We start from the raw sequence: 23,972 nt of genomic DNA on the forward strand, positions 1-23,972 counted from the left end.
TGTTATGCTCCTTAAGATTACACATAAGCAAAATAAAACAGTTTGTGACCTCATTTTGCTGTCACACAGATGTGCATAGCCAGTTTTACAAGGAAGTCTGTTTATGTGCCATTTCCAGCAAAATCCAGAAGTGACAGGTGTCCAAGAAACACCAAAATGGAAACATTTCAGCTGCACCAGAAGAATGTAGATTCCCTGCCAGCACTCACAGAGGAAGCAGCTCACACAGGACACGCTACAGATGCATACCTGTACAGGTGCTCTGGTCAAGCTTCCTCCTTCCAGCACCGTGGATACATGGGTTGGCCAGAGCCAGGAGTAGAAACTGCTGGGTGGAGGAAGGATGGAGATCAAGAAACAAAGGGAAAAGGAATAGAGAGGACCTCCACAAGCATTCCTGAAAGGGTGAGGGGAAGTGCTACAGTCCAGCACCCGCCTCCCACCCTGGAGCAGAGAGGGAGGAATCCAGGCAGGTCACCCAATGACCTGGGCATACAGCAAGGGAAAAACCTCATTTCCATCACCAGGGATTCAGGAGGTCTGCAGACTTGGGACCGAGCAGCAGGACCATCCACCAGGCAGATGGGGCAGCAGGGGTTGTACAGCTGGGGCTCAGTGAGGCAGCTTGGTTGCTGTGGGGCACCTGTGTGCCGAGGAGCCTCCAGGGCCTGGTAAAAGTCCAGAGATATCAAGAAAGATCTCGTGTCAACTCAACTGGACAGAGCTACGTGTTGCATTAGAGCCACAGGAAAAGGGTACATACAGCGCATGCTCTACACAGCCTACCTGCACCATGGACACGTTTGGGAGGGCCTGGAGGTGGGCAGAGCTGACCTGGCGGTGATGCTGCTGAAGCAGGACCTATCTACCTCCCTCCCTCCACCAATGGAAGCTTAATGCTTTTGGTTTGCCTTTTTTTAAATGACCGCTACTCCTACCAGTATTCCCCTTAGAAAAGGACTGATGTTCCTCTAACCATCCCAAGAGCCTCCCCTAGGGAGAGAAAGACAAAAAAGAGGGGAAGCAAAATTATTTAGCTGGACACAAAAAGTTCAAGGACAGTGAGGGTCAACATAAAGAGAAGAAACTGCAAGGACGCTCAAGCAGAGCAGTCCCAATGGCACCCACCATTCTCTGAAAGGGGACCGAGTATTATACTCAAAGAATTTCTGAGTGATTGCCAATCCCTAGCAAGGCCATGCTTAAATTGCTGAACAAGAGGAGGGAGCATGTAAATCAGACAATTCAAGTCCCTGGCACATAACTGTCTGAATGGGAATTAGCTTTAAAAAGTACTTATAAAACAGATTGCACCTCTAGTGATTATTAAAATAAAAATGGTACACATCCTGCTGGCTACTCGCTGCAGACTCCAGAGGACACAGTTTAACCATCTGCAAAGCACCACAAAGTGTTTGAAAAACAGATTATGCCAAATCATTAACTGCAAGTGAACTAATGACTGGTTAGACCAAGCTCCTGTAATATTTGTCTTCATCAAGATTTTTCAACAAAGGCTAAAAACCCTGCCAAAATAACAGCTTACAGTGTATTAAAAGGAAACATTCATCACACTGAGAAATAATGTTAAACACATCATTTCATGAAGCAGTCTTGTTTAGATGTTTAGCTACTCCATTACTTACCAGATTTATTTCATATTCCAACCATTACCTCTCAACAGAAAGTAGAGAGAGAAATCCACATTGACATGTAAGCAATTCAAATCAAATTTAGTGAAGTTGATTTCGAAGCATTTTCTGAGGAATGAAAAGAAGTTAATGAAATGGAAGCGCAGCTTCTAACTGCTGGGAGGAGGGGGCTGCACCTGGGCAGGAGGAGGATGGGAATGCATCACACTGCAAAAGTGCTAAATCACCTGTTTCCAATCTTACTCAATTGCTGACAGATACAGTAAAAAAGTTCCAGTAAACTTAGAGTTGAAGAATGCATTCCTTTTTGCAGATTTAAAAATAAATTTAATAGTTTGAAGTCTTCTATAGAGAAAGCTATTGTGAGATTGCAATTGTGTAGATAAGAGCATCATGGGAGGAGAAGGAACAGTAAAAGCAGTTCTGGGAAGCAAATTCCCACTAAACAGAGAGGTAAAAGTGAAACTAAAGAAGCAGGATGCCTGTAATAACTTCTAGAACCTACCCTTTTAAAATTTTAAGGTTACTTTTTACATAGTCAAAGTACACAAGAGTTTTAAAGGCAGGAAGTTTTCAAGTGGATAATAAATTAATGTTTAAATTCATGAAAATTTACTATATACACACACTTATTAAATACATAGACATAAGTATACATATATAGAGAGAAATATCTGGACAAATAAAAATTTAGCCATCAATATAGGTAAAACTTATAAACAGAATTTTCTTCCTCCTTGATAATGAATGCTTGAATAACTTTTCTAATAGGAATGACCTTTATATTTGGGTGATCCCATCTTACAAATGTCTTCAGGAGCAAAGTCATTAGATACTTGCTAATAGTATTTCAGTTTTATTTATGAACTAGGAACTACAAAAGGACATGTGGAACATGCTGCTGAGACAGGTGACCTGATTTATTTTCTACTGTATATGGGCCTGCCACCCACTGAAAACAGAGAAAATGGGACAGCTTTTTAAAGTTCAACTGGACAAGACTGGACTTTCTGCCATGAAATCAGAACTCTGAAAGCTAGAAAGAGTTTATTCATAAAAGTTGGGTTTTTAAAACTCTTTATATCAGCATTTAAAAAACAGGTTGTGCCACAAGTAAAAAGTTATTTGAATCACTTACCATGACTTCTTACTTTAAAACTTACTTTATTATCACTGAAGGGTAACAAGATTCTCTAGTTAGTCAGACACCAGAGTTTCAAAGAATTTAAAATTCAGTAATGCTAAAAATCATATTAAGTTAGCCACGCCAATCAGAACAATGAATAAAAGATGATGCAGTAATATTTTCCGTAAAATACTAGCCACTTTTACACTGAAGTTAGAAAACCTCATCATTTCTGAGGTGTGATTTGGTGGAAAAGATGAAAATCCTGACAATTTCTCACGAGGAGAAGCTTTGGAAGGGGGAAGATCAGCCTCTTCTGTTCAGTGCAGTAATATGGCTTTTGTTTGCAGTGGGGAATGCCTCATTCTCCATTTTGTGTGCCTACTTCAAAACAGGGGCACTGCTGACTTCAAGTGCCGTAAGACTTATCAGTTTTCGGAATGATCACCCAAGCGGTCTTTAACCTTCTTCTTAAACAACTGTTCATTATAGCATAAACCCAGATATTGTCATGTTAAATGGTAAAAAAGAAAAAAGAAAAAAAATGTAGGCCACAAGCATTCGGAAACTATATATGAGGTAATCTGCTTTTCCTCCAAGACTTTGAGATTGCTATTTTACATTCAGGTTTTTTCTGCATATGTAAAATGTATTTCTAAGCATTTAGCTCCCAATGCAAATGAACTGACAAAGACATCCACAATGCTGCTTAGTCGCTACAAAAGCCATCCTGCCTCCTGCAGCCCCAGCTCTTGCCACAGACATGTCAGACAGCTTCTATGAATTGAGTGCTTATTATCTCTTCCTTCCTCACTACTATGATGGCCTGAATTTAAAAGCACAGTGGAAACAATACTTGATTGAATCATCTCTTCACTGAAACCATAACAACGTTAGAGAACGAAGCAAACAATACTCAAGAGGGGTCCAATTCACCTCTGGCCTTGTAAAGTTATTGTTCTTTGTGCTTATAAAAAATACCATATTAAAACCACCAATATAAAAATACCTTTAGGAATGCGTATGGTCTCTTAATGGTAAATACTACGGCAGACAGATTGCATCACTTGTCAATAAATAGATGCTTTTCTGTCAGTAGGTCAACTCTTCTTTGTCCATGCACAGACTACCTAAGCTGCTGTGGCAGGAGAAGGAGTTAGGAGGAAAGGCAGCCTGCACGAACCCCTTTCTGGGTACCCCCAGCCCGGCAGGACACATGAGCTCAGCGGCAGGGCTATGAAAACAGAACTGCTGGGTTTGGAACCAGCGGCATAGCAGTGTTTGCGTGAATTAGCGAACCCTTCCATGTCCAAGTCTGCTTTGCGCAGAGCCATCTTGGACATAACCAAAATCTCAATTTTTAAACACAGTTACATTGCTGAATTCCTCTCACAGAAAGCAAAAAAATAAAGGTAAATAGCCACAATAAGAAGACAGAATTCAAAGCAACCAGCAAGAAATGGTCTCTCCCTCTCTCTCTCTCTCTCTCTCCAGGTTTTGCATAGTTTGGTATCCACCAGGATAGAGGGGAGAGACATCCCATGCTATTTTCTTTGGCATGCCTCTCTGTCACCTCATTTCCCACCAAAACATCAATCTTGACAAAAGTGAATCTTCAGCAGGAACTCAAAGTGACTTGAGGATGAGCTCTAAAAAAAAAATTTCCTTAAATGAAGGAAGCATGCGGCCACCTACATGCAGAGCTCAGTAATTAACACCTGCAGCTGGAAACTAAGAAATTACAGGGAACAAGAAATTAAATGAGATCTTGCAGTGCTAACTCAAAGCTCTAGAAAGTGGTTTGTAAGGTAATTAATACAACAGGCCCCACCCTGCAGCAAGAGGTAAGTAATGGAGAGGTTCTCTCCACTGCATTTAAGAACTGAGAAAACACTATATAAATCACCACTCTAAGCTCAAATTTTTTGTACACAAAACCACAAGTATTAGAATCTGTATTCTCTTCCTTCTTTGCAGATGCAAGAGATCTTCTCTCAATCGAATTACTAATGGAATAACAATCACAATAATAAAAAGCCTTTTTCGAATAACCAATCTGCAAAATCAATTTTCTGCCTTATTAAAAGGGTAAAATGTTTGTGGGTGTAGTTTTTCTTCCCTTGCTAGTACATCAAGTGTCTCCTTTCGATACCATTATTATTTAATATTTTCAGCCAAGTAGATACTTTGAGAAGATCTGACTATTGATTAAAGCAATAGATATAAATCAGGGGGTACATGGACAGATCTGTAAAAGGCACCTCTGTAAAGCCACTTTCAGGAATCAAAGGCCTGGCAAGGCATATTAACTGAGACATGCTGCTAGGAAAACTCAACTACAATTTCTTCTCCCAGTTTCTTACTTCATTTGAGTGTCTCACAGGCCCATGTTTCCGAGATGTAAAATAAGCTAACAGTTATTAAGATGACAGTGCTTTTTGAGCAGCCCTGAATGTTTTCCTCACCTGAACCAGGACGCTCACCAGTGTCAAGTACTGCACAAAGGCCTCAGTCCCACATCCCTGGGAACACGCTCATATTTAGTGCCAGCAGCATCAGACCTACTTTACATACCTTACTTTTGCTAAAGGGAAGTGTTATTGGTCTACATAAATTCTCATTCCCTCTCAGGTCTTCCAGAATTTCTCTGTTGGCCACCCAAGGCTCAAAATTATTACCCACATCTCTTGAACACTCCACTGCCCAAAAGAATTTTATGTGCAAATAGGGCAAATTAGTCACATCAGGTGAAGTTAACTATTTAGAACAGCACTGCCCCAACAGCAAAGACAGACAGACTTAGCCTTCACTGCAAGAAATTCAAAACATTAAAATAAGCTTTAGGGTGCAAAGGAACAGCTTTTACTCCAATGCTGAATCTCTCACAGGATTCGTAGTTTAAGTCAAGAGCATTTATCTACATTAAAACTGATACAAGCAATCACCAGCAACTTGAAAGAAGGTAGAAGGCAAGGCCTGAAAAAGCTAAGAGTCCTAGCACTGAAGTCTTCCAGACACTCTGACGAGCTAACAAATGTTAGTGGTGCAAAGATGTCTAACCCCCCCAGTGTTGATGAGAACATCCCACCTTTTCCCATTTACTGTAATGCTTGGGCATTTAGGGAGAAGTACAGTTACAAGCATACAGACTTTTCAAAAGATGACGTTTTGGGGGAAAATTTCCCATTTTATAAAACACTATTTTCCTAAAATTACGACTTTACTACCTGAATGTCCATTTTTGCCACCAGCTCCATTACCAACACAAATAAGCCAGCATTGTTGAGAATACAATAAGCTGATGTAAAAGGGAGCTGAACCAACCCCACCCTCCCCTCCAGATTCCCCTGAGATAAGGTTGTGCCAAAATCCTATCAGATGTACTTTGATCGTTCTTAATTCTTCAGTGTTTCAGACCATATGAACTGGGGCACATCTGCATTTCTTTATTGTCAGAATAATGACAGGATAATGGTGCTGGCATTAGGCCAGCCATTTTTTGAAACATTGTTGGCGCAGACCATATTTGCAGTACTGTGAGTAAATGGTCTTGCCTGACAGTTATGGAACAAGTCAAGGAAATACGGAAAAAGAAAGTTATCCCCAAGTTTCCCAGATTTGTAAACAACTCCTTATTTGTTAAAAACTGTTATTGAGTAGTCTACATAACTGTTTTGAGACTTTTCTGAAAAGTGACACCTTCTGTATACAGAGCCAGAGGCGCTGTGAAAAGAGAAAACGGACCCCAACTTCCAACACTTACAAAACCGACGTTGTACCTGCAGAAACACTTGAACCAACTCCCTAAGCACTTACGAACTGACTTAATGCCAATGTATTTTTGATTTGGGGGGACAAGAAAGCTAAAAAAATTTGTGTCACATACAGAATATGTCCTTGCAATGCACTGACAGCCCATAAATACTTTAAATAAACTACGAAGTAGAAGTTATTCTCTCTCCTCCCTCACCATTTCAAAGAAGTGCTTGTACACTTCAGGTTTTCTTACTGTTTTCTCAGAAAGTGTATACCGAAGAGGACATGGCAAAGCCATAAGTTCAAATCAATACTTAATGAAAAGGCCAAAGGACTCTAAAATACAGAAAGCAACTGGGCCAATGCTATCTGTGAAATTAAGAAAGTGACGGCCAGGCAAAGCAGATGCTTTTAGCACCACACAGCCTTCAGACTTCTTGGGTATGAAAAAGTATGTCTTATTCATATAAAGGCTTTTAGTAAGTTATGGAGATACACAATCTAAATAACCTTTTGAGAGATTTACCTCTGGGTGCTCATATCCGTAACAGGTTTCTGCTACATCTAATATTTTTGTGCTCAAATAAGGCTGTCATGGAAAAGTCTACAAGTCCTTACCTCATCACTGTTCAGTCAAAATATATAAACAGACAGTAACCAAGTTTGGTTTTTAAAATGAGAGATTTAAAGGAAATATTTTAGCATCTTGTGTTTTTATATGACATTAGAAATATTACTGTGTTTAAGATATGAAGTTGGTTAAGACAGCTGATCTAACAAAAGTGTAATTTAAAAAAGGGTATTTGCTTGGCTGATGTTTACCCATGCAGTCATACCAAAACTACCTATGTTTGTTATAAATCACCATAACACACTTCAGCTGAAGTAGTTTCAGAAGCCATGTGAGCTCTCTCCAGCTCTTCAAATAAACAAGGCTAAAGATTTCCTGAAACAAGTAGGCTTACTTAGTTGTAACAAAAATCCCCCAAGAACTCTCCACAGCCACCGTGCTAGGAGCTGTACAGATAAGAATTGGCCGGAATAAAAAAAAAGGTTCATGGAGAGAAAAAAAAAAAACACCAACGAATAACAAGAATTAGCATTGAAGATCAGGTCCTATTTGGGACTCATGAGAAGAGTCAATACCGTTGAACATGCTTCATTCTGTGTGTATCTGTCTGGGAAGGAGGAAAAAGCACGTGTATTTTCTGCAAGTTCTGTAGTTTAGGCAGCACAGAAGTATGTAGGGAACTACTCCTGAAACAAATCAACCCACTATTCCCTACCCAACTAGTATGAACCAAGTGGAAAAAAACCCCAGCCCAATTTCATCAATGTGTCACCAACCACACAAGTTTAAAATTAAGGAAATTTCTGGTCTCAGAATAAATAATTGACCCTTAATATAAAGGGCATAGGGCTAGATAAGGCCACCTTCCACAACAGAGAAATTACAGCTAGCTGTAACTTTTAACTGCCCGTGAGCCTGGAATCTGCACATGGCCTGGTTCTGCCGAAACACATCTCAAGGATACTGCACGAACACTTCTGTGGGGAAAAAGCAACAGTCGCCTGACACAGGTGGCTGGTCCGCCTGGAAGCACTGCAGTCACAGCTCAGAAAAACAAAAAAGTTTCCTTCAAGAGAGGATCAAGGCTTTCCTCAGACTTGCCCTTCAGCATGACAATAAACTGTTTATGTGCTGCACAGTTAGGAGTTAAGGCACTAGGCTCTTCTAACTAAGCTTAATAACTTGATTTGGTACCAAACTGTACTGCTTAATTTTGAATGCAGCTGATTCTGAAGAAGACTAGGCTGCTTATTGATCATCTAGAGCTAGGTGTGATCCAAGGTCTCTGAAGAGTTACTGGTGAACTAACAGTACTGGGGATAGAGACAGTGCTCCCCTGAGCTATAACCATCATCTTCAAACACAGTAGTGCTTACGTTCAAAAGCTCTCAAGAATATCACCACAATGAAGAGACTGCTGTAATTTAGCACCAGTTGGGACCATACTTGTGGCAGTACTGCAATAAATTTTATCTCATTTCACCCTTCCATGAAACATCTGTGCATTCCAACACAGAAGCCTCCTACCGCAAGGACTTCGGAGGCTCATACCCCCAGGTCATCGCTCAGGATGGGCAACGGGGAGCAGGGAGGGAAGAGAGTGAAAGACACTAAGAAGCTATACTGATGTCCCATCATACCTGAAATATAGTGGTGGTCTCTGCTCAGTTCCTAGAGGGCTGCTGACTGCTATCCACAACCTTTTTGCGTCTTTTCAACTAGCATTTCCAGTTGAAAACCTAAATAGCAATGCTACAGAGAATAAGGGGCCTTGATAGCACTAGTCTTTCCCACCTATCACATGAGGCCAAGTTCCCATCAGCAATATGCCGTATGGGGGCATTTTCTGTCCCCACTATATTGCAGATAACAAGGAAGCACGTTGTTTATTAATAATAAAGTTTATTGTAAAGAATTTATGAAAAAGCCAATGTTAAATGCAAGTTATTTTACAATTAAAAATACAGTAGTTGTTTTAAAGTTTATTTCATTGTTCTATGATATAAGTGCAAGCTTCTATTTAAATAATGCACCTCCAAGAAAAATCATTAATAGACAAGTGCAGTTCTTCACTCAGAAAACTTGTATTGTAGAGAGCTGTTGATATATTTTCTTACTCAAAAACGTACTGAAGAGGGGGGCTCTCTGAGGATGATGCAGGGAGACAGCATACCTGCCTATCTGGATCACAGCATTTATTCATACTACATTGCTAAACATTAACTCAGCATTGAAAAAGTGATACTGAATTGTTTGGAGGCACAGAAAACCGCAGGTTTTCAACCCTTCGGGAACTGTATGGTGAGAATCCTATGCTTAATATAGAGATTACAGGCAAAGCCATGGTACATGTAGGAAATGGACATTTGAAGGAGACCTCTGAAGAAGAAACTAGACGTTATCAAAGTTATACAGGTAAGTGCACATAAAAATCCAAACAGTAAGAACGCCTTCAATTATAAAAGTCATGACAGATGCTAGAAATTTATTTCAATACATTCAACATTGCAGATTCTTTTTTGGAGGAGAGCAGGATTTTTATTTTTAATGAGGAGCAAGCTGGCTGAAAAAGACCAAATTTATGAACACCTTTAAAACAGTCTTGGTGTAACTGCTGGGCCCTATGCATCATTCAAGCCTTAGTCATGCAACAGCAGTATTCTTCCTCCTCATCCTTTGAGTTACCATAAATGACGAATATACAATATAATTATGAAAAAGAAAATGCATCGTTTGGTTGCCTTTTTAAAAAAAAATTAAGATATTTTAGCGTTTAAAAAAACTTGGACCAATTTACAGAAGCAATGGTATAGTTAATACAAACATGTATGTCAAAAAAACCCAAAACTGTGGTTTTTGTTTAGTTGAAGTTTCTGGCAGAGTTTGAGCTGACAAACTTAGCCACAAGAATGTAAAAGGTAATACTGGGAATTGTAGCTGAACACAGAGCACTAAGAATCCCCTGCCTACCTCTGAAATATTTATGTTATATCAAGCAATATCTCAATTAACCTCTCAAGCAATAGCCAGACCAGCAGCAACCAACAGTTCCACAGTACTGGCTGCTATATAAAGCCAAAAACACAACTTACCTTATTTTTCCCTACATGTTAGGATAACTGCATTAGTCTTCCTGCAACCACAATAAAGTAACAATATAATCATGCTATCCCTGCAAGTTGTTTCATATGGCTTCATACATATTTTGGCCCATTTTAATAGTCACCATTTACAGAAGAGATCCTCTGACCCAAAGTAGTTTTCTATAGAAGTTTCCATCAGGGTTTGGGTTCATGACCGTTTTATTTTTCCCATGTTGTTCGTAAGATGATGTTTTAGCAATTACTTTTTGGACATAGGTTACACCCTGATGCAGAACAGATACTCAGCAGGTATATCCAGAGCCAAATTTGTTCAAAACTCTCACCAGGAATGATTAAATAAGTTGCTAGAGGCATGGAGGCATGACCTACTAGTTATCTTAGGTTGTCCTTCCTATAGCATGCTGTTCACTGTGCTCTATTAATGCTAAATATAGTTTACATTTATTCAAACTACACATAGTAAATGACTAGAACTCATTGCAGCTCAGGTTTCAAAGTATTTGTGAACTGCCAGGGAAATGTATTAAGAGGAAAAGCAGGCAAATAAGTGGGGCACATAGATGACAAAAAAAACTTATATGCATTAAATCATGGCAAAAACCTCTGTAGTCCTTTTCCCTTTCTTGCACTTCCATGACACAGCAAAGGAAGGAAAAAAACCCCTCTAACGTGACATTTCTCGCTTTTCTTCATATCATCATAAAACTGAGCAAGTAAATAATAGTGCAGACAGGTCGTTTCTCATTACTTTCCAGAGAGCTGAAGTCAAAATAATGCTGATCAGACTGAAAAGCAAGCAACTCTTATGCTCCCCTCCCTGGTGCTAAGCAAAGCAACAGCTTTATCTTACAATGCACATCTCACAGGGAAAACATGACACGTACACAAAAAATAATCAAGGAGTGCCATATCTCTCAACATTTCAGGAAGTTCTTAACTAAAATACTCCTTTGCCTTCTTAAATAATTCCCTATAGGACTGTCAGCACGACCACCCCACCCCCAATGCTCTAAAGGAACAGTGGGATACACATTGCAGATTACTCAAAACGCCCACTCCTGGTTTTATACTTTACCTGCTTTGGTACTCTCAGATAAGAGTTGGGGATCTTTTCCATACTGGAACCACATAATAAAAGTAAAGGAACATCATTTCATATGGCATAATCTTAGATTAGGCCAAATAAGGTCATTTCAAGCTTTTAAAAATGGGAGTGGATAAATGAAGAGATGACTCCTTTATTTTCCTTGGAAAAGCACCACTCCCCCAAGCCTGCATTTGCTTCATAGCAGCAAACATGAACAGGATGACAAATCTCTCCTCTTTTCATGGTTCAATTTAACTGACAATGAAATACACTTCCATAGTCACAGAATGGTTTAGGTTGGAAAGAACCTCTGGAGGTCACCCTGTCCGCCCCCCCTGCTCAAGCAGGATGCTCAGGACCACGTCCAGATGGCTTTGAAATATCTCCAAGGATGGAGACTCCACAACCTCCCTGGGCAACCTGTGCCAACTCAATCACCCTCACAGCAAAAAAAGGTGTTTCCTGATGTTCAGAGGGAACCTCCTGTGTTTCAGTTTGTGCCCATTGCCTCTGGTCCTGTCACTGGGCACCACTGAAAAGAGGTTGGCTCTGTCTTCTTCGCACCCTCCCTTCAGGTGCTTATATGCATTGATGAGATCCCCCGAGCCTTCTCTTCCCCAGGCTGAAGAGTCCCCAGCACTCTCTAACTGGAGAGATGCTCCAGTCCCTTCATGATTTTAGCAGCCCTTTGCTGGACTCTCTCCAGTATGTCCATATCTGTCTTGTACTGGGGAGCCCAGAAGGGAAGTAGAAGGGAAGGACCACCTCTCTTGACCTGCTTGGCAACACTCCTCCTTAACACAGCCTGGGAGACTGATAGCCTTCTTTGCCTTTGATCTCAAAGACTAGCACCACCCTGTTTTGTGTTTGCATAGTAAAAAAATAAAATTATAGAAAAATAGTTCATAGTGAACAAACATCTGTGTTTTTAAATTTTTTTTAATACTAGGTTTCCTTGAAAAGAGAAAAGCTATACTAGGACATTGCCATAGCATGCATCTTTCACGCACCTATACAAAATACAATGCTAGTGCTCAAAGTTACACAAGGAAGGGGAAGATGAAGCTGGTCACTTTTTCAATTAAAGAAATTCATGCCATACACAGTGAAGTAATTCTCAAACAAAAATTATTTATAACAGATGACCGCAAAATTACCTCTGAGCAGTCACAGTGCAGTGGATCTTTATGAAAAAAACAGGAATAAATAGCACAGTGTTTACCCCTGAAGTAATTTTTTCCTATTAAAAGAAAAGAAGAAAAACAGAAAACACCTTTTGACAAATCCTCTCTGAAACTCAAGTTTTCCATTAACTTAAAAAAGTTAATGTTTAGCAAATCTTTGAACACAAGAACAAATGAGAGCTTTAACTTTCTAGCTAAGATTTAAACAAACAGAAGTGGCAAAAGATGTCTCACATCCTGTGCATTCCACCAGTACACATACTCTGTTTCACTGTAGGTTACTGTGATGCTTTTATCCCCACAACATCTTTTACTGCTTATTTGTTCATTTTAATTTTATAAATGGACTGTTGTGCTGCAACCAATTCCCTCAAGGCCAGCCAGAAGCTAAGGACATTTTCCTGTTCCACCCCATCTCTCTATTTCAATGGACCGCTCTTGCTTATGACTAGTCATACGTGAAGGAAACCCTCCACAACTTTGGTGTTTAAAACTTGTCAATTCTTGCAAATTACTAGCTGCTGTTTAGCAAAACCATACATGTGGCATTTAGTCATTTTATTTAAAAAACAAATCACCAAAATAACTGCCCTGGAATTAAGTTAATGCAACACCCTTTCACAGAAGGAGTAAAAAAAAGTAACAAAAGCCTAGTTCAAAAGCAACCTAGTGCTGCAACAGCTGAAGCTGTAAACAGGCCTGCCATTAAAAGGAACTGTTATTGCCGCCAAGTCATGAAGAATGGGGATACAGATATTAAAGTACTACCTAAAATTGCATGCGCTTTTCTTTATCAGAGCCTTGCTTCTCCATTCCCATCAGAAGGAGAAACCGGACAGGAACAGGACGATGCAGTGTCGAGAGTCTTGTCTGATACACCTGATCATCAAATGTGTAAGTGGCACAAGAAAACTGCTTTTGTGTTTATAATTTGCCCCAAACTGACATATTTAATACCCTACAGAATTACCTGTTATGTAACATGTCACTCAGTCAAATCTTCCAAAGCAACATAATATCTTGTTCCAAACTACTAAATAATTTGCTTTTTGCATACATCTCCTGTCACATTCAGTAAATCTACTTAAGGTTTCTCTCCATGAAACAGGAAATTGCCTTAACTGACGCATTCCATTAAAGCAGACAGCCAGTGCTCGGCTTTGAATTGCTCCTTTGTAAAAAGTCTATGAAACGCTAAAATGAAAACTCTACTGTATCAACATGCACTCTACAGACTAAAGTAAGTCAGATTTAAGCAGATGACTCATGTTAAAGTGATGTATCATCAAGTCTGCTTTGTAAAGAAAAACACAGTTTAAAGACTGCTATTAGCAATTTTTTATATATATAAGGGCAGGTGTTGAAGTCTTTAGGATCTCTACAATAGTCCTATTATGCTGCATCCGTTACTGCTTATTTTTACTGCTCAGGAATCCTGAGGACCCCAGGAAACCATTTTCAAATAGTTAGGCTTCTCCTGTACACAAACATAATTGTTTGTGTATGATATGTTCTTGCATTTAATCTAACTATACCTCAGTTTTGCACTGTGAAATTAAAAAAGCTGTTCTCTTCCTAAATCACAAGCAGGATAATTTGTTGGTTTATATTGCCCTACCATACCACAACTACCCTTTGTATCTCGTAAGTTCCCTAGCCTGGAAAGACAGAAGGAAGAGCTTTTAATAACTCTTTCTGGTTTTAGCTTTTTACACATTTAGGGAGTCCTGCATTTTCTGTTGTAACTTTAACATCATATTTATATCTATTTCACAAAATACCAATAAGAAGGGTTCATTACTTTCTCTGTTTCACACTGGTAACATTTCCCTTTCAATCCAATTTGATAATTGTTGACTCTCTGGCACAACATTTCAGCATGTTATGCAAACCAGTTTTTGCTTAGAGCACATCTTGTATAGTACTTATGATGTTAGATAACTGAAATCCCTGGTCAAGACCTGTGCCCAATACTTCAATACAACCTGCCAGCTCTGCAGCAAATATGTGCCTTTTGAAGTTTCCCTAGCAGTAGCATAATGTATTGAACCAAAGCAATATGAACTACCGTTCTCCAAAATTCAGAATATTCTATTTCTTTATTAAGTCTGTTAAAAGTTAGGAAATCTAAGATTAAATATAGTGACTTATTTAGGGACTTAAGTGAGACCATGAGAGACCACATGTGACGAGGAGGTCAATAGCAGTTCTTAGGTTCCAGCTTAAATGCAGAGAGAATTCTGAACATTGGACTTAAGTAACATGGCTCACTAAGTAATTTACAAGTAAATGTCAATTAAAAAAAATTATATACTTCATGTAAGCTTATATATGCTTCCTATTTTCAAAAGCTTTAAAATAAACCTGAAAGCAAAATTATTCCATTCCCTCCCTCTACAAACACCCTTCGTCACTTCTTTTATGTTGCTTTTAGCCAGACACAGTCCCCTTCCTCCTCCTTTCCAAGAGCTGGAAAGTACATTTCCAGACACTACAGTATTTCACAGAAGTGATATCTTGAAATTGCTTATGCTATCCCATCATTCAGATACACTGATTTATACAAGAAATCAGAGCCAGTACCTTATGTTCTTTCAAATACACCTGTATTAACACCAAAATATTTTGACTGAAACATTAACTTTTTATTTATGACTCAGTTACAAGGTCTACTAAGTATCCACTGATTTACATAACTGTGTGCAGACAGTTCATGCCAGCTATATAGTATACAATTTAGTCTGCACATAAAAAGGACTAAATTAAAGTCAAGTCAAATTAGTCTGCACTTGCCAACACCCCCCCCATCGCTTCAGGTTCATTGACAGGGGATAATCACTCATGAAGCCATAAGACTTTGAAATGTTCAGCACTAAAGACAAATGATCAATCTGTTGACTCTAAGCCCCATTAGAAAACAGCTGTATTATAGAAGAGTATAATCTGACCAACAACATTTTACATTATGATAAATACAGAGCGTCATAGCTGAACTTTTGATACCAGCAAGGTGGCTGTCAGGAGACTATCAGGCAACAGTTTGCAATCCCATTACCTCCAGCCCCAATGTTTGCTAAACAAAACACATGCTTTTGATCTTTCAGAATTCATACATTACAAATCTGTGACACACTTAGTCTATTTGCTCTACTAATCAGCAAGTAAACCTGCAGTTTTAAGGCTTTTTCCAATTAATATTTTCTTTGTTTAACTCTCTAGGGGACAGAGAAATTGTATGAGGACACAATATAGCATGCTTTTCAGTCTCTAACAGCAGTCAACACCAGACACTTTCCCAAAAGATGCATGAAACTCTACATGCAGTAAGCCACAGTTGGGTGACCAGCCCACCTGATATGATTTTTAAGCCTTTGCTAGGTAAGAGACAGCCTTATACCAGGACTGGGTGGTTTATAATTCAAATCCATTCTGAAAGGATTTGCCTAGCCGGCAGGAGTTACACACAGCCTTCACAGTTACAAACTATGGCAGCACACCACATGCTCCCTGGGAGACCAAGAGATAGTGAGAGGAGGCATCTCATGTCTGGGACCTTGGAAAAGTCTGGGCTACTGCTACTCGTGGTTAAAAGAAAAAGGCCATTTAGAAAGCCAAGCATATACACAGAAGAACAAACACTTACGTCTTTTGCAAGACTTGACCAGTTACTGCAGCTCTGCATGTTCTCAGCATCGTTATGATGCTTGTACAACTGCTTTAGTCATGGCTTTTTGTGCTCATCACAGCTGAAGCCTATTGTGGATTTTCCTCTATTTACATATAGGTATTCAGTGGATACCAGTGAACACAAGCAACAGACTTTTGCAGCACACTTCATCTCATCTTCCCCAAGAAGATTAATATGTTCAAGTTAATGACATATATAGATACAATGACTGTTTCCAAGAGTAGGTAGCAAGTGAAGTGTTATCACCAGACTAATACTGCAATAAAGTTTCCAGAGAACTTGCAACACAGTGCAATAAAGCTGGATAACCTGGAATGTATGGAGATTTCTTCAATTACATTCCATAAGCTAGCAAGCAACCTAATTAAACAGATTTTCATCAACACAGAAGTATTTTTGTTCCCAAATCTGCAGTCTTTATTTATGCAAATAATCTATCAGCTCTAATGGAAGCTACTTGCTATGAGAGAAAAAGCAAGTGTTATGCTACATAAACACAGTTCTCAGTTACGTATCTCCTATATTAAGGATTCATACCAATATAGATATGGAATCTATATTACCAAATACAGCTGGCAAGTCTTCCTTTCTCTTTGCTTAGGGGTTACAAAAGAAAAACAAAACATTATAATTATTATATAGTATATATTGCATAGTAGAAAATAAGAACCAAACCCTCTTTCCACAAACTTTCTGCTTAGTGCCATTTTTGGGGTCTTTCTCCCCCCTCCAACAAAATAGCAGTAATCTTCCTACACGTGCTGAGGCTCTCTAGAGAAATTTAACTGCCGTTTTAATACTGAAGAACTTAGGTTTCCTTAGGACAGCCTGTCACAACCTCGGGAAGTGGTACTGAAGAGTTCAAGTGAAGATACACTGAACTGAAGGCAAGTCCAGAGACCGCCCACAATACAGCTCTCAGGCAAAGATTTTACCAGCATGCTAATCCTTCTCACTGAGGTCACTGTCAGCAACGGTGCAATTTGGAAACCAAATGGAATGATACTTTTGCAGAAGCAAAAATGGGAAAAAGTACTGTAAGTCAATGCTTTAGGTAACACTGAAACTACATTTTGCTGCCCAGTAAAACAGCAATAATCACAGACCTAGTAAGTCTCACAATACTTATACAGAGCCAGTGAACTCATTCACAGCTGAAATAACAAAAAGATTCATCAGTATTGATGGAAAATTAACCTCAGTATTTTAATTCTAGTGGAGTAGGATTTATTATGCATCCAGGGATACTCAAAGATATCCTAGCATGATACCTTTATTCTGGTAAGTATTTTCATCATGAAGCACAGGAACACTTATATGGTGCAAGACACCCTGCTTGGCTGTTATCTTACAAAAAGTCATCTGACCTCAACAAAATGGAATTTTCTCAGTATCCTAGATACAAATAGACAGTTAAAAATATTACTTTAAAAAAGGTCCTTCCAACCAGGATGGACATGTTGGACAAGTTTATTCTTTATAAACCTAATGTTATACTGCCACAGTAAGACTGGGCTGGGGGACGACACAGGACAAGGGGCAAGGAACATTACTTTCTTAAGATTTTCAAAAAAATAGGGGAGTAAATACAGCTAAAAATATACAGACATGTCATAGTTTCTGACAGGTGATGGTTATGGAAGTTTCATTTCTCTTACAAAACCAGTTGCTCTCTACTACCCTTGACAACTATAAGATTTCGTTTCACCTCCAGAAAAGATGGTTAATACAGTCATGTTATTTCCATAAAACTACATATAACACTTCTAGAAATAAATCTCATTCAGAGCACTTGTTCTACTACACACTATATATGTTGCCTTTACCACTGATAATGAATTATAGAACAGTTTGGGTTGGAAGGGACCTTAAAGATCATCTAGTTCCAATCCCCTGCAATGCACAAGGATACCTTCCACTAGACCAGGTTGCTCAAAGCCCCATCCAACCTGGCCTTGAACACTGCCAGGGATGGGGCAGCCACAGCTTCTCGGGGCAACCTGTTCCACTGCTGCACCACCCTCACAGTGAAGAACTTCCTTCTTACATCTAACCTAAATCTACCCTCTTTCAGTGTGAAGCCATCACCCCTCGTCCTGTCACTACATGCCCCTGTAAAAAGCCCCTCTCCAGCTTTCTTGTAGGCCACCTTTAGGTACTAAAAGGCTGCTATAAGGTCTCTCTGGAGCCTTCTCCTCTCCAGGCTGAACAACCCCAACTCTCTCAGCCCATCTTCATAGGAGAGGTGCTCCAGCCCTCTGATCATCTTGGTGGCCCTCCTCTGGACTCGCTCCAACAGGTCCATGTCCTTCTCATGTTGGGGGCCGCAGAGTTGAACACAGTACTCCACGTGGGGTCTCACCAGAGTGGAGTAGAGGGGGAGAATCACCTCCCTCAACCTGCTGGCCACACTTCTCTTGATGCAGCCCAGGATACGGTTGCCTTTCTGGGCTGCAAGTGCATGTTGCCAGGTCACATTGAGCTTCTCATCAGCCAACACCCCCAAGTCCTTCTCCTCAGGGCTGATCACAATCCACTCATCGCACAGCCTCCCCCGACCCATGTGCAGGACCTTGCATTTGGCTCTGTTGAACTTGATGAGGTTCACATGAGCCCACCTCTCAAGGTCCCTCTGGATGGCATCCCTTCCCTCCAGCGTGTCGACCGCACCACACAGCTTGGTGTCACTGGCAAACTCGCTGAGGGTGCACTCAATCCCACTGTCCATGTCGCCAACAAAGACGTTAAACAGCACCTGTCCCAATACCGACCCCTGAGGAACGCCATTCATCACAGCTCTCCACTTGGACATCAAGCCGCTGACTGCAACTCTTTCACAGTGCGACCGCCCAGCCAATTCCTTATCCACCGAGTGGTCCATCTACCAAATCCACGTCTCTCCAGTTTAGAGACAAGGATGTTGTGCAGGACAGTGTCAAATGCTTTACACGAATCCGGGTAGATGACATCCGTTGCTCCTTCCCTATCCACCAACGCTGTAACCCCGTTGCAGAAGGCAACCAAGTTTGTCAGGCACAATTTGCACTTAGTGAAGCCATGTTGGCTGTCACCAATCATTTCCTTATTTTTCATGTGCCTTAGCATAGTCTCCAGGACGATCCTCTCCATGATCTTGCCAGGCACAGAGGTGAGACTCACTGGCCTGTAGGTCCCCAGATCTTCCTTTTTTCCCCTTTTAAAAATGGGGGTTATTTTTCCCCTTTTCCAGACAGTGGGAACTTCACTGGACTGCCACGACTTCTCAAATATGATGGATAGTGGCTTAGCCACTTCACCTGCCAGTTCCCTCAGGACCTGCGATGCATCTCATCAGATCCCATGGACCTGTGCACCTTCAGGTTCCTTAGATGGTCTCAAACCTGATCTTCTCCTACGGTGGGTGGTTCTTCATTCTCCCAGTCCCTGCCTCTGCCTTCTGTGACTTGGGCAGTGTGGCTGTCGCACTTGCCGGTGAAGACTGAGAAAAAATACTCATTGAGTACCTCAGCCTTCCCCATGTCCCAGGTAACCAGGTCCCTCGTTTCCTTCTGGAGAAAGCCCACATTTTCTCTAGTCTTCCTTTTATCATGGATGTACATATAGAAGCTTTTCTTGTTGCCCTTGACATCCCTGGACAGATTTAATTCTGTCAGGGCTTTAGCTTTTCTAACCTGATCCCTGGCTGCTCAGGCAAATTCTCTGTATTCCTCGCAGGCTACCTGTCCTTGCTTCCACCCTCTGTAGATGTTCTTTTTGTGTTTGAGTTTGTGCAGGAGCTCCTTGTTCATCCATGCAGGCTTTCTGGTGGTTTTGCCTGACTTCCTCTTTGTTGGGATGCATCACTCCTGAGCTTGGAGAAGGTGATCCTTGAATATTAACCAGCTGTCCTGGTTTCAGCCCGGCCGGTAACAAAGGACCACGCAGCCACTCGCTCACTCCTCCGCCCCCCTCCGGTGGGATGGGGAGGAGATGGAGGAGACAAAAGGAAAAAGAAACTGGAACCTCGAGGGTTGAGATAAAGGCAGTTTACTGGGACAAACACAAAGAGATTACAACAACAACAATGGCACTAATGAAAAAGTATACAAAAAGAGTGATGCACAGTGCAACTGCTCACCACCCGGGACCCGATGCTCCGCCACTTCCCCCACCGAAAACAGAGAGCACCCCCCAGCCCGCTCCCCATTTATATACTGAGCATGATGTCACATGGTATGGAATAGCTCCTTGGCTAGCTCAGGTCAGCTGCCCCAGCTATGCCTCCACCTCCCAGGTTCCTGTAAAAATTAACTCTATCCCAGCTGAACCCAGGACACCAGCCTTCTTGGGCCCCTCTTCCCTCCAGGGCTTTATCTACCAAAGAGATCCGTGAAGAGGCCAAAGTCTGCTCTCCTGAACTCCAGGGTAGTGAGCTTGCTGTGCACCCTCCTTGCTGCCATAAGGATCTTGAACTGCACCATTTCACGGTCACTGCAGCCAAGGCTGCCCTTGAGCTTCACGTTCCCCACCAGCCCCTCCTTGTTGGTAAGAACAAGGTCCAGCATAGCACCTCTCCTCATTGGCTCCTCTATCACTTGGAGAAGGATGTTATCATCAACACATTCCAGGAACCTCCTGGGTTGCTTATGCCCTGCTAATTTGTCCCTCCAACAGATATCGGGGTGGTTGAAGTCCCCCAAGAGGACCGGGGCTTGTGAACGTTAAGCTGCTTCTATCTGTCCACAGAGGACCTCATCTGCTTGGTCTTCATGGTCAGGTGGCCTGTAGCAGACCCCCACTATAATGTCACCTGTCCCTGCCCTCCCTTTAATCCTGACCAATAAGCTCTTGGTCAGCTCCTCATCCATCCCCAGGCAGAGCTCCATGCCCTCCAGCTGGTCATTGACATAGAGGGCAACACTCCCTCCTCATCTCCCCTGCCTGTCCTTCCTAAAGAGCCTGTATCCTTCCATTCCAACTGTCCAGTCATAGGAGCCATCCCACCACGTCTCCATGATGCCAATAAATTCGTAGACCTGCAGGCATGCACACGTTTCTAACTCCTCTTGTTTATTCCCCATACTACATGCACCCAAGAACTACAGTGTTAGCCAGCACTGCACCAATTCTATTCTCTTTTTTATTTCCAAAGCAATGGACTGCAAGAGTTGAAGATGGGTACGCCATTCTTCCAGTATTGACTGCTCCCACAAACCACCCACGGAATCTTCCATTCCATTAAAGATATCACTGGACAATTTAAAATTTCAGGTATGTGGTTTAAATAGGTACTGTGCCCTAACATCTCTCTTACTTCAGGCAGCCAGAATACACATGAAAAATATCTTCAGGCACCACCTTATCACACCAGAATTTGAAGGCTCCATTTGCCAGCTATGTGGAAACTGGAAAAAAAAAACCCAAACGACAAACTGTACTACTCAGTTAATCTTTCTTCTAGTAAATGGATGATATTCTTTGACACAGTTCACAACTCTGTATGAGCAAGGTCTTGAAGACAGAACAACAGAATACCTCTGATAGTTTGAGGACATTTTGTCTGGATCATTCTGCTTTCTCGTGTGTATTACATAAGTTGCCAGAAACTAAAGTTTGAGTTTTATACAGACAGGTCACCTGAAGAACAGTATATGAATGCCAAGATACTGGAAAACATCCACATTTGCAATCAAAATCATGTTCAATATGCAAATTATTTTCGGAAAACAATTCTCAGCGTATTGCAAGTCAAGATTTGTAATGAACTCAATGTGTCAAGCATTTTCCACTCCAAATCTTCTCCATTCTCCAAGTATGAGTTGGAATAGAAAAAACCTTTGACAGCATCATACATTTTCATGCATGTAGTATCCCTACATAGAAATTAGCATTAAGCACAAAGCTTTAAGTAAACTGTTGAAAAGATCATCATCTCACTGCTGAAGGACTGAAGGTTTTGAAATCAAATTATCATTTTGCAGAAGTCTAAGTACCTTTTCTATTGTATTCCTAAAGCTGTTAATCTTTAGTTAGGAGCCTCCAAATAAACTGTAACACTCTGAAAATGTACATTATATCCTTACTGATACCATTAAGGATCAGAATTGCATAGATGCTGACAATATACAAACATTCAGCCACTCCTGTATGAGATAACACTTACTGCTATTTATAAGAGAAACAATAGTGGACAACATGATACAAAATTTTCTACACATTTTAACAGGGAAATCTCATTTAAGAGGCACGCTAGAGGCACAATGTAAGAGGTAAAACCAAGTCATCACTTAGTTCTTTTTTTCATACAGATATAAAGAAGCCACAATAATTTCTCTCCAGTCCAGACAGGTACTTACAGTCCTGAATTCTGAAGCACAAACCCGAAGTGTACCCAAAGACAGCCACTTTTTAATGTTACAAATAAGACAACAAGAAGTAAAAAGACCACACAGGAAAAGCCATTGTCTAGCATCTAAAAAAAAAAAATCTTCTCAATTAGCAAACGTGGCAAGAAAAACAGAAACCTCAAGAGAGTTTTGTATTTCATCAAGTCCTCCCAAGGAAAACAGCAAATTCCCAATTTTAGCTCACTATACAGTATCAACCCACAAACTATATGGTCAGATGTAATTTAAAAGCCCTAACTGAAATAAAAGCCTTACTTAGCCAGCTGCATGGCTTATCAGCCTGCTGTCATCTGCAAGTATTGTAAACATCAGTTGGAATGTTGTACATGGTTTGTAAGAAAATTATATGCCCCTGAACATAACCTTCCTCCATGGATTTTGAGAGAAGAGATGGCTACCATTTATACTGTTCTCCCAATCTTTCTGTTTATAAGCAAGAATAGATGAAGATGACAACTAAGTTTATTTTACATGACCTTGTTAATACATGGCCTTCACAATGAATCTATCCAGTCTTTTCAGTAACCTTTCTGGTACCTTCACAATTAAGATGCTTATGACTTTCACAGATTAAAAAATGCTTTGCAAACTGTCTTCACCTCTGTCACATCTCTAGCTGCTTGGACACAATATCTTGTACCTACTTGCCTTCTCTCCTGCACCCAGCCCTCTCAGATACCACAACTTTTGTTTGCTAACTTCAGCTATATGTAAATAAGCAAGCCCACCATAGCATGTGAAAACCATGTATAGCTGAAAATAATGCGTATAACACTGATGCAAAGAAGTTGTGCATATCATTCTTGAACAGACAATAAATCACGGCTTCGTTCCTTCCAGCTACCTCCCCCTAAAAATTTGTCCACAGCATCACTTGGCAATATTTGCATGTTATGTATGCAACTATGCTGCATACCCGAGATTAATTGGTTTCCTAGATCAAGAGCCCACTCAAAAGTTGCAGAAATTATAAAAAAACATTTTAAAGAGAATTATCTCATAAGCAAATATCTACCACTTAGGGTGATCCAATGAATCACATCAACCCAGCAGCTTAGGGATGGACTGGAAAACTGTTGAACAGGCATTTTTTGATTTTAAGCTGCAATCCCAAGATTTGTTAAAATGTATGGGTTTTCAGTAGACACAGCTTTTTTTTGGTGGGATCTTAAATTTATGGGTCCCAGAATAGGTTTCTGTCAAATTCCTTACCTTCCAGGTTTTTACTGTTGCACATCAGTCAGTAATACTGCCAAAATACATCTACATATATTTTTATATGCATCATGTATATATATAAATATTGTATACATACATCTATGTATATATAAATCTATGTGTGCATGAATATATTTGGTTTAAGGTCAGTATGAGAAATGTTGCATACTACCATGCAATTCTTAAGTTCAATGAGAAAC

The 23,972-nt window shown here is 40.5% G+C and overlaps 1 protein-coding gene across 4 annotated transcripts in view; it reads right to left on the minus strand.

The window, feature by feature from the left end:
* KIAA1549 (KIAA1549 ortholog) overlaps positions 1-23,972 on the minus strand; it is a 152,090-nt gene that overhangs the window by 105,534 nt on the left and 22,584 nt on the right. The window lies entirely within an intron of this gene.

This window comes from Accipiter gentilis, chromosome 18, assembly GCF_929443795.1.
Source record: "Accipiter gentilis chromosome 18, bAccGen1.1, whole genome shotgun sequence".
Lineage (NCBI taxonomy): Eukaryota > Metazoa > Chordata > Aves > Accipitriformes > Accipitridae > Astur > Astur gentilis.